The following is a 14,604-nucleotide window of genomic DNA, read 5'->3' on the forward strand; positions in this document are numbered from 1 at the left end:
ACATGTAACTTTTTTTCCTTTTCCCTTCCCTCCAAGAAATGGCTACCATTTGACACAAATGCGTGTGTGTAAAATTATTATATATATATATATATATTTCTATATATCACTTCTTTCTCTGGATTCAGAGAACATCTTCCTGCAGTAGATTTTATTGACTTCTGCTGACTTCTGAATAGTATGTTATGTGGATAAACATATATAGGGGTGTGTGTGTGTGTGTGTGTGTGTACGTACATATATATTTCTTAGCACTTCACAGCAGACTTATAAAAACTGATCCGGGTACTAAGATATTAATATAAATATAAATATAAACAGATAAAAAACAAACCCATTTCAAAAGATCCTGTCCCAATAAAATAATTAATTAAGGAAATATGAACAAAAGATGCAGATTTATATGGAAATTAGGCAGTAGCTTCCTGAATAATAAACAAGTGGAATGACAAATCAGGGGAAAATAAGTAATTATGTCAACTTCAGAAACCGCAATGAGAAATTTTCAATAGAATAAAATTGTATTAAGTGCTCAGCATGTGCCAGACAATCTTCTAAGCCCTAGACATAAAAAATAATAAGAAGAAATAGATCCTGCCCTCAAGGAGCTTATAATGTAATGAGGGAAGACAAGCCACTGAGGAAAACTGAAAATGGGAAGGCACTCTGGGGCCATGCTGTTCTGTGGAGTCAAAGCCAAGCAGAACAGCTGTTGGAAAGTGGAGCTGGCAAGAAGGGGATGAGCCTCTTTCAAAGGAAGTATAAAGTTAAAAGGAGTTTCATGCTCTGCCCTCTAGTCCTCCAATCAGAGGAGAGGCCACGGATATGAGCTAAGAAGTGTGAGGATCAAAACTTGAGTCATTTGTTGTGTGTAAGGGGTGCAGCCTTCAGAGGAAAATCTGCTATCAATATAGAAAAAGAAAGGCTCGTCAAGATGAACAGACATTTAAAACGACCAGAAAACAAGCACATTAATAGCACTAAACCAAGTACAAAATGAGAAATCCTGCAAATGACAGAAATCGCAAAAGTTTAAAATCTACTGGGTAGTTTGTAAACAAAGGCAAGCATTTTTAAAGACCAAAAAAACTGATAAATGATTAGCTAATATAATAAAGAAATATAAAGGAAAGCCAAATTGCCAAAATGAAAAAAAAAGTGGAAAAGGTAATTCATAATAAAGAGGTCACAAATTATAAGACACCACTACACAGAATTACCCGTCAGCAACACTGAGAAGCCAAAGGGGGTGGCTAGATACAAAATATAAGATACATTAATAAAGAAAAGTAGAAATATGTATCTTAAAATAATTCAATGTTAGAAGTATAAATTCAACAAACTATAAGTGAAATATTAAATGGAAAAACCCATTCTATATAAATAATAGAATGAATTATTTCAAATTTTTAAAGACAATGCCTACAACAAACAGTTTTTCAACACAAAAACAGAAGATTGCAAACATTGTTTTTATGAAACAAATATGCCTGAGTACCTAAATTCAATAGAGGAAAAGCTGCAAGACCTGAGTGTAAAACTAGCCTCAAACCCTCACTAGCTGCATGATTTGGACAAGACTCTTAAGCTCTGTCTGTTATAGTTTTATTATTTGTAAAGTAAGGATAATAAAAGGCACCTCCCTCTGAGAGCTCTCGTGAGGATGAAATGAGATACTTGTAAAGTGTTGTGTAAAGTTTAGTCCTGACATAAATGTGAGCTCTCATTAATTTGTTGTTTTCTTGATTCTGTTTATTTCGCATTTTATCAGTAGCTCTTTCCATGCTTTTCCAGGTTCACTATATTGCTCGTTTTTTATAGCACAGTCACATTTAGTTACATCCATGGGATTTGTTTAGCCATTCCACAACTTTGTTTCTAATTCATTTTTTATTGCAACAAGTGTTACCTTGAATGTTTTGGTGATTGTGGGACTTTGTTCTTATCAATGGCCTCCCAAATGGCTAATGCTAAGCTTAATACTTAGACTATACTTGGAAAAAAGGAGACAACAGAAGATAAATAGAGTGTCATGAAAGGAATGAATATGAGCGTGGACAGCCTTTGGAGCACGTGGAGGTCATGGAGGGTCAGATATGAAGGAACCAGAGAGTCTAGGATCTTAGCCATAGAATGTGAGTATTTTAGTCCCTTTTTTTCTTTTCCAGATGGTAATGTGGTTTCCTGGCGCCATTGCCCATCACACCCTCCTAGCACTTTCCTCTTTGTCTTCTTTGTCAATTTGGAGGGATATAACTTCAAAATTCAGAGTTGTTTTGATTTTCGTTTATGATTTGAAATATTTTTTTCATATGGATATTTATAGATAGCAACTAATCTTTAACTAGTCTGCTTATCTATTGAAATAGGGGAATGCTTATGGCATTTAGGGAGAATCTGAACCTCTGGCGTGAAGTTTGTCCAGCCCTTTTGAAGGATGCTCAGCTAACTCTGGGGTTCACCTTCACCCCAACTCTCACTCGTGGCTGTGACAGCAGTCACATCCCAGTAAATCATCTTGGAAGACATGCTAACCCAGGCTGAGGGTAACCCACGGGTCTCACTTGTCAGCCAGTTAAGAGAATACCTGCTGCAGGTGAAGACTTCCTGAGATAGGTAAGAACCATGTGTTCCAAGAGCTGTGAAGGCACTTCAGCGGGTGCTGTAAAGTGCTTAGAGCCCGGTCAGACATGGAAGTCACCACGGTCACCCACTGTCCTTGGGGGCCATTGATGGTCATCCTGATGTTTGCTTTGACACTGGACTTGGATGACTCTGGAAGAGAAGGTGAAGAAGCTATGACTGACAAGTCTGCCTCACTTAAATCCAGCTCATCCAAAAGCCAAGCCATCATCCCATGATGTCACTGATCTTCAAAAAAGGACAAACAACAATTACTATCTTGGAATGTGGCTTTTGATCAAATCAAACATTTAAGCAAAAAGTCAGTTCCTAAAGTAATCCAAACTGAGAAAGATCATGCATAAAAGAAGGGGAAAAGAGACAAGGAGGAAATGTGGGGGAGAAATAGAAAAAAATGGAGTGTAAGGAGTGGAGCAGACAGGGAAGAAGGGAGAAATGACCTATTTTCCTCAGGAGGGCTCCAGAGATAGAGGATCCTTCCAACATGGATGGAATTTCCAGGGTGAGGAAACTTCAGTGACAAGATAAAGTCTGGAGACCAAGGAATGAATCCTGGTGATATGTATATGTATGTGTATACTTAAATATGTATATATATACATATATAGGTATAAATATAAATATAAATATAAATATATATATATATGCAAAAGGTTAATCCCATAAATTTTAGATAAAGAATATGCGTTACAGAAATTTGGTACATAAATTCCCCCTTGGCCCTGCCCATTTGAACTCTTCCCTTCTTATTCTAGGTATGTTAATTTTGTTTGTTCAGGATTGATTCTGTTTCATGTAATAAGTTATCTATTTCATGTTCTGCAAATGCCTCTAGCATTGCTTTGGTTAAGAATGCAACTATCTATGACTATGAGGAGCAAATTATCTGCCTTTTCTATTTTTCTATGATCTTTAATATTAAGGTCATCTTTTTATTTATAATGCAGAATTAAATGTTATAAAGTTTTAGTTTGGGGCTAAATTCTACCAGATTTCTTTCCAGATTTACTAGAAGGTTCTTTTAGTTAAAAATGTTTAATGTCTTTCCTGAGTAATTTGTGATTTCCAGTTCATCAGATATTGAGTTATTGAATTCATTGTTTCTGATTCTCCCTGGCATAGTCTGTTCCATTGATTTACCTCAGTTGGTGATTCCATCAGCTGCTATGGATTCAATTATCTCTCTGTGCTGGAGTGAATTCTCCAGCCCTGACCTTTCCATCTCCCATCTCCCACTGTCTCTTGGACATCTCAACCAGGATGACTCTTAAAGCCAACATTTCCCAATCTGCAGTTGTACTTTCAAAGGAACCCCATCCTCCCAGACCCCCAGAGTTGCAACCTCAACTCCTTGCTCTCTCTTCTGCCATATACACGCCATTATCAAAGCCAGTTGGTTTACCTTCATAGTATTTCTACTATACACCTCCTTCTCCCCTTTGACCCTGTCACTATGTTGTTACAGTCCTTATTCCCTCACTCCTGCTTAGTCTGCCTGCTTAAGACTCTCCCACTGCCTCCACTCAGCTGGAAAAGAATGACCTGGCCACGTCACTCCCCTATTCCAAAAGTTCCCAAGGCTCTATCATTTCCAGATGAAACATCAGACCCCTTTTCTGGCATTTAACACTCTCCAGACTACCAACTTTCCAATCTTCCTCTGCCTTGCTCTCCCCCTTCCTCTAGGATCCAGAGGCACTGATTTCCTTGGTAGATCTCCTCCTCAGCACTCCATCTCCTTAACTGGCCATTTTCACAATGGACCACAATGACTGTGCCCTCTTCCTGGAATGCCCTCCTCCTCATCTCTGTGTATTGTCTCTTGGCTCCCTTACAGTCTCATCTAAAATCCCTTCCTAGTCACCCTTAAAGCCAGTCCCTTCCCTCAGGTGAATAGCGCTAGTTTATCCTGTTTCTAACTTGTTTCCAGAGTCCTTTGCCTGTTCTCTCTCCTTAGACGTTAAGCTCTCTGAGGGCAGGGACTGTCTTTTGCCGTTCTTTGCATCCCCAGTGACTAGCTCAGTTCCTGGGACACTGTAGATGTTTAATAAACACTTATTTACTGAATATTCTCTTTTGTTTTTCTCTAATATTGTTTTCCCCTCCTCCAATTAAGACTGCGTCTTTTCTTTCTATGTAAAGATAGTACTTTATACAGTTATTTTAAGTGGCTGGATAGAAAGCAACCTTATTTCCACTAGTTCTCTTCCCCTCAATCTTTAGTGCTCCCAAATTTGTTGTTGCTTTACTGAGTTTTTGAATTTTGCTTAACTTTTTAACTCTTTTTTTCTTCCTTTGATTTATTTATCTAATTCTCCCCTTGTTTTCTTTCAGTTAAGTAATCAAGCAAAATCCCCCCTCTCTCCTCCCCTTCAATTTATTAGCATTTTATTAATTTGCACTTTTTTCTTTTAAAAATGATTTATTTCCCTTACTCCCTGAGTTATCTTTCTTTATGTCTATTCCAGATTTTCATTCTTTGATTTGGAGCAGTTTTTTGTTTTTGTTTTTTTGTTTTGTTTTTTGTTTTTGCTGAGGAAATTGGGGTTAAGTGACTTGCCCAGGGTCACACAATAGGAAGTGTTAAGTGTCTGACGCCGGATTTGAACTCACGACCTGCTGACTTCACTTCGGGGCTGGTGCTCTATCCACTGCACCATCTAGCTGCCTCTAGCCATTATATTATTGCCTTTACATGGTGCTCCATAGGCCAGCTCTGTGCCCCTCCTCTCACCATCACCAAGGGATTGAATATTCTCCTTTCTCACTCCCACCTCCTAAATTTCCCTACTTCCTTGGAGACTTTCCCAGATCTTCCTCTCAATTTCTCAAACCTTTCCCTTTGCAATTACCCACTGCATCCTCTTTGAATCACAATTTAGAAGGGACTCAGCTCAGGGTCTCATTCTTCCCTGGCTATGCTCTGGGACCTCGCCAACTTTTCCACCATAACCAAAACTCCCCAGTCCTGTTCTCCACTTCCTTTGGGGATTATCTCCCTCCCCCCCCTTAGATCGAAGGCTGGAACTTTCTTTTCATGTTCTATCCCCAGAGTTTGGGTAGGGTTCCTGGTACACATTCCTGCCTCTCTGTCTTTCAAGGACCTAGTTATTATCTGCATGTTGTCTCCCCCACTGACCTTGGAATATAAACTTTGGGAGCTTTGGCTTTTTATCAGAACTCTTAGAACTGTGCTTGGTAAAGACTGAGGGCTTACTAAATGCTTGTGGATGGAGTGTTGGGGATGGATGGACTAGTCATGGGAATGAGAAGAACGTCCAGTACTTTGCAGGCAGCCTGGCATGGTGAAGGGAGTGAAGGAGGTGAGGGAAAGTGGACAAGTTAAACTTTCATCTCCAAGCCTTGATGGTCAGCAAGCCGTTCATCCTGCAATGGCTCGTAGCTTTTGTGAAGAATGGAGATGATTCCATCAGCTCTGAGGACGTGGCCAGTTGCAGATGAGACGTTCTAAATAACGGCTTTGTTCACCTCAGAGTGCTACCGACACCCCCGCTCCTGCTCTCGCCATCTGCTCGCTGCTTTGTGGGCCCCAGTGCTGTTGCTCCCCCCCCCCTCTCTCACACACACACACTCACACACACACACACACACACACACACACACACACACACATGCATGCTCACACACCCACACTCAGACCCCTCATGAGGGAGCTGTCTTTCTATGTGTGCAGGCTGTCACCTAGAAGATGAGCCCACCTTTCTCCACTTGGGCCCAGAGGCTAGAGCGAAAGCTAAGGGAGAGTCTCAAAGATGCAGGTTTTCTTTTGATGAAAGGGAAATGGACAACTTTTGAATAATGATGCCCAAAGTGGTCCAGAATAAGACAGGCTATGGCAAGAGAAAATATCCATCAAAAGCTAAGTCGTTTACATAAGTACAACAAGATGGACACCGGGACCCCATCCGACTCAGAGATCTGTGATCTGGAGGATTATTAAACTGCTACCTGTAAACCATATCCCAGAACCATGGATTCAAAGACTATTAAAGCCAGAAAGAATCTCTGAGATCAATATAAGGAACTCTCTACTTGTATAGAAGAGGAAACTGAGACCCCCCCAATAGTGTCTAGTCATTGGAAACAGACACTCAGGGAAGCAGTCTCCCAATCATAACAGTGACCTCGGGGGGCCTGGCCACCCTGATTGTGAGCTGCCAAGCATGGTGCCAAGTGGACCCTGAAGCAGAGTGGGGGGGCCAGGCCTGCTAAGCATTTCGGCTAATTGACCTCAAAAGGAATGAGATCTGGCTTAATGGATTTCCTAGGTAGGAAACAGTGACATTGCCATGGAGATCTGGCTCCACTGTCTCCCCAGTTAAATAAACACATGCACAAAATAACAAGACCAGCATCGTATTGTTGGAAAGTTGTTGAAAAGAAAGGTTAAAAAGTCAAAATTTTATCAATGCCTACAACTTTGGGGTTCCTGAAGGCCTGTTACAGGGTTATCTTCACTAGGATCCCAGATGTCAAGGTTCTTATTGGGAGAGGGAGGCAGTTTCCAGGGGATTTCTGAAGATAGAAGTATTTCTGTAAGCAACGGTTCTCAGATAAAACACATTTTTGTTCCTGGTCTCAGTCACCCCAGCAATCCCCAATATGAAGACTTGGGCGGCATCTGAAAATACGCCCACCTTTCATCTCAGGTCACCCAAAGGCGTCCGGTTCCAATGGCCTTTTTCCGGGCCCTGTTCTCCTTGACCTCTGCAGCCTCCGACACTATGGGTCACTCCTCTTTGATTCCTCTCTCCAGGTTTTCAGATCACTCCTCTCTCCTGGGACTTCTATGTCTGTCTCCTCCCTGTAAGTCTCCTTTGCCTGAACTTTTAGATTATATCCTTAACCAGGAGTGTTCCTCAGGGCTCTGGCTCCTCTTTTTCCTCCATTCTATTTCATTGGTGACCTTATCAGCTCCCATGGATTTAACCACCGTGTCAGAGGTGATTCTAAACCCTCTCTCACTTATCACTCCAACCTCACAATTCTAACTGACTTTCAAGCATCTCAGGCTGGAAGCCCCGGAGACATCTTGGTCAACAGCTCTCCTTCCAGAGAGGAAACAAATGCAGCCAAGTTTCTGAGAACTGATAGGCCATCCCTATGGAAGCGAAAGCCGAGAAGTTCACCCTTCTAGTCTAGCTTAGCACCCTTTCTTTCTAAAACGGGAAATGGCCAGTTCCCTGGTCCACATCACCTTTACCTACCAAGGATTAGATTGGGCTAGAAGCCTCGCTCTCACTTAGACATTTATTGTTGCTCCCTCATTAATGTCTGATTGCTCATCGGACCCCACTGATTAGCAGTTTATGAGGTCCTCTTCCAATCAGTTTTCTTCACCCCAGGATTATTTTTACCTCCCATTAAAATGGGTGGTTGATTCCCCATGCCCTTGAACGGTAGTGGGAACGTTCATAGAAATAACACTTATTCCAGGGGACGAGCTTGTTTCCCGTTACTCAAACACATCCCTGACTTCTAGATGAACACATGGCCAATGACAAAGCACCTTCCACCTGTGATCTCATCCAGCCCCTCGGAGGAAGCTGACACTTTACAGCTGCAGTCCGATACATTGCCCACGTTTCTCCTCTTTCTATCAGTAGGTTTTTCATTGGGATTTTGATTCCTCTGAACTCCAACAGAATGTTGAGTTGGAGGTGAGTAAATCTGGTTGTGGGGCTAGACCAATGAAGGGCTCTGGGTCCCCCTCCAATGATCAGAGTTTAGAATGACCATCCTCACAGCACTAGGGAGTTCTTATCTCTTCAACCCTCTAGATAGCAGAGCTGTAGTTTCTGGTGGAATCCTGCCAGTCTTAAAAGAAAAAAAGATTTTTAAAGATGTGAAGATCTTCCTCAATCAGCCTCAGTCCAAAGCCTTCTCTTCTGAAAGCACCAAGACCGAACGCCTTGCCCCTTGGAACTCCGTACCCCAAGAGACATTGTCGCCAGGCTTCCCAGTGGCTTGACTGCTGTCTTTCTCTGCAGCGTAGGGAGAACTTCTCAGGAGCCCATTGGATGGATGGCCTCCTTACAGGTCACAGGCTGCACCAGAACCGAAAGTGACAGCAGGAGGCCTGGTCTCTGCGGTGTCCTAGTTAACAAACAGCAGCATTTAGGAAGTCTGTGGGCATCGCGCTTGCCAGAGACAATATTTCATACAAGAACTTGTCCCGTGGCAGTGCATGTGTGAGACAGATCCCCAAAGAGGCTGCAAAAGGAATAGCTGATGAGAAGCAAGCCGTCTGTCATGGAGGCTGCTCCTGCCCACTGGCCCTCGGCAAATGAAAGGCTATTGTTAATTCTCTTCAACATGCATCAGATCCCTCCTAATTAACATGTAGCCAGGATTACTTGGGAAACGTGGAGCGGCGCTTATGGAAGGGTTTTTCATCTAGGCACCGTACATCATGGTATGAATCAAAGCCCCAAGTTGTAAATAGAGGAGACCAATCTGGAAGCATCTGTTTCCTGGCCTCCGACTGCCCATGCACCAGCTACTGGTCACCCACGTAGTCCAGCTCACGTGGCCAGCAGGGTCGGGTGGTCTTGGGACAGAGCTCTCCTTGGTCCCCAGCCAGTGTCCGCAAGCATCGTCGGGTTCCACATAATATTTCTCATGTCAGGGGAGGGGAGAGTACGTGGGAGACAGGAGGACAATCAGGGCGAGGATTAGAACAAAGGGGAAATCCCAGGGAGGGTGAGGGGAGGACGTGGTGGGAGCCAAGGTACGGGTGGAGAAAAGCACAGGGGGCTAAAGATGAAGCTGAGGGTGGGTCTGCCCTGAAGGGTAAAGCTGGTTTCTGTTGTGAAAAAGAAAGGAAGTGCTGAATGGGGGAAGCCACAGAAACCAGCCGCCTTCAAAGGCTCAAGTCTCAGGGATCCCCAGCTGCCAGCAGAGCGGAGCCCCCATAACGGAAGAGGAGAGGGCAGGTGGGCTTGTGGCAAACTGCCTCTAGCTAGATGGCTATGCACAAAATTGAATCCTCCTCAGGCCTAGCACTCAGAGAACAGCAACGGCCTCTCAGCCTCCTTGTATCATCATCATCCTCTCACCCGGAAGGGATCGGAGGTCGGACCTCCAGCAGCCACTGGCAGGTGGCTCCCGTGTGAAACTCTTGTCCCTGTATCCTCTATTTGGCTTCTGCCTGGACCTTTTCCTCGGCACACGCAACAACATTGCACGATCTGTCTGACGTGATTGGAGGAGGGTCAAGGGGCCCCTCGCTCCAAATACCTGCCTCACCTGCCCGCTTTTCAGGTAGCACGTCAGACCAGACACTTAAATCCCCTCACGGTTTTCAAAAGCACTTGGACGTTGAGGTGCAAAGCCTTCACCTCTGTAACCCCTTCCCCCTGAAGCGTCTTAGCAGAGACATCCTGGTTCTCAGTGGCGAGGCCCACTGCAGCCTTCCAGGCCTGGACTGGCCGTGGTCCAGCTGCCATCCCAGCCTTGCTTAGTGCAGGGAAGCCCGTCAATGACCACGTATGGGACATAGGGGGTCTGCGGCGCCATCTGCTCAGTGAGACCTGCAGGTGGCACCCCCAGGCCTCAGCTGAATCACAAACCCCTGCAACGTCCTTCCCTCCTGCAGTTGCTCCTCCACTTGATGAGCTCTTCTCAAAGCCTTTTCTTGGGGAGGGCTCAGGGTGGCCATCTCTCCTCACTCTCCCTGCTCTGCTTGTCTGGCTTTGCAGACGTGGCCATCATGGCGCACACCATGCAGCATGTATATGTTTCCCCTCGCACCTCTCCCTGCCCTCTCTGCTCCTTTCCTGCAGATTAGATTGTAGTGAGGGCATTGCTTTACTTGATCTTTTTTCTTCAGTACTTGCTGCCATTCCTGGCATACAGTCGGTGTTTAATGATGGATTGTTGACTTGCTGACTGACTGGCCACCAGAGAACAACCAAAGTTGGGATCTGCTTGGATGGACGGAGCCTACTGAGGAAATCACCTAGGAACAAGAGTTAATTTGTGGACCAGGCTGGGCAGCAGCAGGCTGGGCCTGGCGGGAGGGCACAGAAGCTTGGGCCAGAGGAGAGGCTGCTGCCGGGCCTCTGGAGGAGCAGAGACAGCCAACCTCAACATAGGGAAGACCGCTCCTGGGGGCCACAGGAAGGAGGAAGTCCATGCCCTGGGGGAGGGGCTCTCTAGCATCCTCCCCCAGGAAACAAACCAAACAAAGCCCAAAAGGACAGAAATGGGCCCTGGGCTGAGGCAGCACTGAGCCAGGCCTGATTTTGAAGGCTTCGGGGCTTAAATATAGCACAGGAATGTGCTCGGGTCTTTCCTCTGCTTCCAGAAAAGTATCAACACGCGGCGGGGGTACCTGGCACCTGGGCACGAGCTCACCCCCATTCCTGGAGATTCTGCCGAAGCAAAGAAGGGCATCGGGCGGGTGCCGCAGGCCGCAGGCCATCTGGGATGTGGGAGGGGAGTCCCAGGTCAGGGAGTCCATGCCACTCGTTTCCCCAATGACACGGGTGAGACCGCCCAGGCAGCGGGCAGTGAAAGTGGATCCAAGCCCAGGCGGTCTCCCACTCCGCTGCCCCAGGACCCTCCTTCTGTGGGTGGGCAGTCTCCTGTAGCTTTACCAGGGGCAGGGTGCTGACAAAGAGGGAAGCTTTTGTCTTCCAGGTGCTCCTCCTGCTCTCCACAGTCTCTCTCAAAGGAAATCCAAATGCACTTTGAGAAGCTGGCAAAGGAAGGAGATCAAATACAGAGCCCTGGATCCTCCCCCCAGCACACGCAGACACATGCGTGTGTACCCCCGCAGACACACGCATTCGCTCACACTCACACACTCACACACGGATACACAAACTCACACACAGGGACAGACAGACACGCACACAGATAGACACACACTCACACGCCCAGCAGTCTGAAATAACAAGGTGAGACTCCAAGGAGGCGGAAGCCTCCATCTTCTCTGGGAGAGAAAAATATGGAAATTCAGGCTGGAAAACCCCATCTGGCCAATGGCCCTTTGCGAGCCACCTCTGGCTCTCCTGGCATTTTTCATTTCCTCGGCACGGTTTTAGTTATTTCTCTGTGTCCCCAGATAAATAATTCCTCTCCAACTTTGCTGTTTGCACCTTGGAGAAATGTCTCAACAGTCCTAACCTCCCATTAATCATTGCTGAGCAAAATGATCAAGTGACATTTCCTTCCTTTCAAATTTCCCTCTAAGTCAAACTCTTCACTCCTCAAATATTTCTTCACAAAACTCACTTCCAATTCAACAAGCGAGCGTCAGGTCTCCTCTGGTATTCCGGGGGTGCGACAGGATCGCTCCGGACTGTATCTGCCTGCTTTCAAGAAGCATAGAGTCCACCGTACAGGGGGCCCAACCTGTATGTGCCGGGAAGGAGGGAGAGAAAGAAGAAGGGAGAGAAAGGGAGGGAGAACGGAAGGAAGGAAGGAAGGGACAGAGGAAGAAAGGAAAGAAAAAAAGGAAGGAAGGGATGGAGGGAGGGAGGGAAGGAGGGATAGAGGAAGAAAGGAAGGGAAAAAAGAAGAAAGAAAGGAAAAAAGGAAAAAAAATATGCCTTGAAATCCTACTTTTGATCGGCACTCTCCAATCAGTGTTGCAGAGGGGGGGCTAAGGAGTGAGCTCCTCATTTTGGAGGACTCCAAACAAATTTTCTAATCACTTCTGGTTGGGGGCGAGGGGGAAGCAAAGGTATTAGAGAAGTGCTTGGCTTCCTCCTGGCCTCCAAGGCCTAATCCCATCTAGAGTCTATATTCAGAGAGAGCGCTCCACAGTTACCTCAGGAGCAACCTGATCCAATAGTCATTTTTCCTTGCTCAGTCCAACCCTTTCTGTCTCATAAATACTCTCCACACCTGAAACAGAACAGCATAGAAAGTATAGGCTGGCTTTTTCCGGACTTACTTAGAAATGATTTTTCGTTATTTATTCTCCTTCCCTAGGAATTCCTGCCGTATTCAGGCACCAGCTCTTCTGCCTGGTTATTTGTCACAAGATAAGCAGGTCAGAAAAGTGAGGGAATTCTCCTTGGCCAAAGGAAGACTTGACATGCACTTGAGAAAGGAAAGGATTTGGGTCGATCAAAATTGCATATGTAGGAAATGCCAGTGACTGCCAGAACAGACTTAGAAACACCTGAGCAGAAGGTCAAAGGTTGGACTAAGATAAAACTCCCTTTGCCTAAATGTCCAATGGAAGGGATCCGCCCTCCCTTGGTGAGTTGACTGGATGTCAGAAGCAGATGGACCCTCAGAGTAAGCTAGTACATTCTCCCCAGTTTTTGGATGGGGGAACAAAGATTCTCATGGCATTCAGGAATCCATGGCGCCAGAAATGAAAATCGACAAAGATGATGGTGCGGAAATGACACAAACTGGATGAATCTTTAAGTCAAGGCTTCTGGACACAGCAGAGGGAGGAGAGACTAGACGACGGCTACCTGATTTCCCCATGGGGGGAGATCAATTTCCATACCCAACTGAGGGGTATTTTCTCTTTGAGCTAAATCTGAGGAGAGTAACATTCAAACAATGCTCACCTCTCACTTCTTTCCCTCTACTATGAAAAAACCACTTTTGCCTCTTTATGTGATATAATCTACCCTGTTCTGCTTCCCCCTTTCCTTTCCTTCCAGTACAATCCTTCTTTCACCCCTTAACTTTTTTGTATCATCACATCAAAGTCAACTTATACCCACATCCTGCCTATGTAGACGTATGTATAGAGAGACAGTTATCAAGAGTTACACATATCATCTCCTCATGTAGGGATGTAAACAATCTAACATTATGGGATAACACGGTTGTTTGTTTTCTTTCTAATTTCCCTTTTTATCCTTCTCTCGATTCTTGTATTAGAAGATTGAATTTTCTGCTCAGCTCTGGTCTCTTCATTAGGAAAGTTTGGAAATCCTTGATATCACTGCATGTTCATCTTTTCCCTGAAAGATCATGCTCCGTTTTGCTGGGCAGTTGATTCTGAGTTGTAATCCAAGCTCCTTTGTCTTCCAGAATATTGTATTCTAAGTCTTCTTATCTCTTAATGTGAAAGCTGCTGGGACCTGAGTAATTCTGACTGTGGCTTCTTGATATTTGAATTATTTCTTTCTGGCTGCTTGAAGTATTTTCTTCTTGATCTGACAGTTCTGGAATTTGGCTATAATATTTCCTGGTGTTTTCATTTGGGGATCTCTTTCAGGAGGTGATCAGTGGATTCTTTTAATGACTCTTTTGCCCTCTGGTTCTAGGATATTAGGACAGTTTTCTTTTGTTAAATTCTTGAAAGATACTGATCAAGCTCTTTTTTTGATGATAGTCCTATAATTCTCAAATGATCTTTCCTTATTTAAGAATTATTTTCCAGGTCTGTTGTTTTCCACTAAGGTATTTTTATTTTCTTCTTTTTTTTCATTCCTTTGATTTTTGTTTAACTGATACTTGATGTCTCATTGTGTCATTAGCTTCTATTTGCCCAATTCTAATTTTTAAGGAATTATTTTCTTCAATTATTTTTGTATCTTCTTTTCCACTTGACTAATTCTATTTTTTTTTGAAGGGGAAGGGAGTTACATTTATTTTTTTTTAAATTATAGCTTTTTATTTTCAAAATATATACATGGATAATTTTCAACATTCACTTCTACAAGACTATGTGTTCTCATTTTCCCCCTCGCTTGCCGTCACCCCCCTCCCCCAGTTGGCAAGTGATCCAATATATGTTAAACGTGTGCAATTCTTCTATACATATTTCTACAATTATCATGCTGCACAAGAAAATTCAGATCACAAAGGAAAAAAATGAGAGAGAAAACAAAATGCAAGCAAACAACAAGAGAAAGAGTGAAAATATTATGGTGTGATCCACATTCAGTTCCCACTGTCCTCTCTCTGGGTGCAAATGGCTTTCTTTATCACAAGACCAATGGAACTGTCCTTAATCAC

General features: G+C 44.3%; 1 long non-coding RNA gene across 1 annotated transcript in view; it reads right to left on the reverse strand.

Annotated features, from left to right (window-relative positions):
* Nucleotides 1-14,139: 14,139 nt before the first annotated feature.
* LOC141552136 (uncharacterized) overlaps nt 14,140-14,604 on the reverse strand; it is an 89,231-nt gene continuing 88,766 nt past the window's right edge. Inside the window, exon 6 of the long non-coding RNA XR_012485069.1 lies at nt 14,140-14,604. This exon is cut by the window's right edge and continues 425 nt beyond it. This is a non-coding gene — a long non-coding RNA (uncharacterized LOC141552136).

This window comes from Sminthopsis crassicaudata, chromosome 1 (assembly GCF_048593235.1).
Source record: "Sminthopsis crassicaudata isolate SCR6 chromosome 1, ASM4859323v1, whole genome shotgun sequence".
Taxonomy (NCBI): Eukaryota; Metazoa; Chordata; class Mammalia; order Dasyuromorphia; family Dasyuridae; genus Sminthopsis; species Sminthopsis crassicaudata.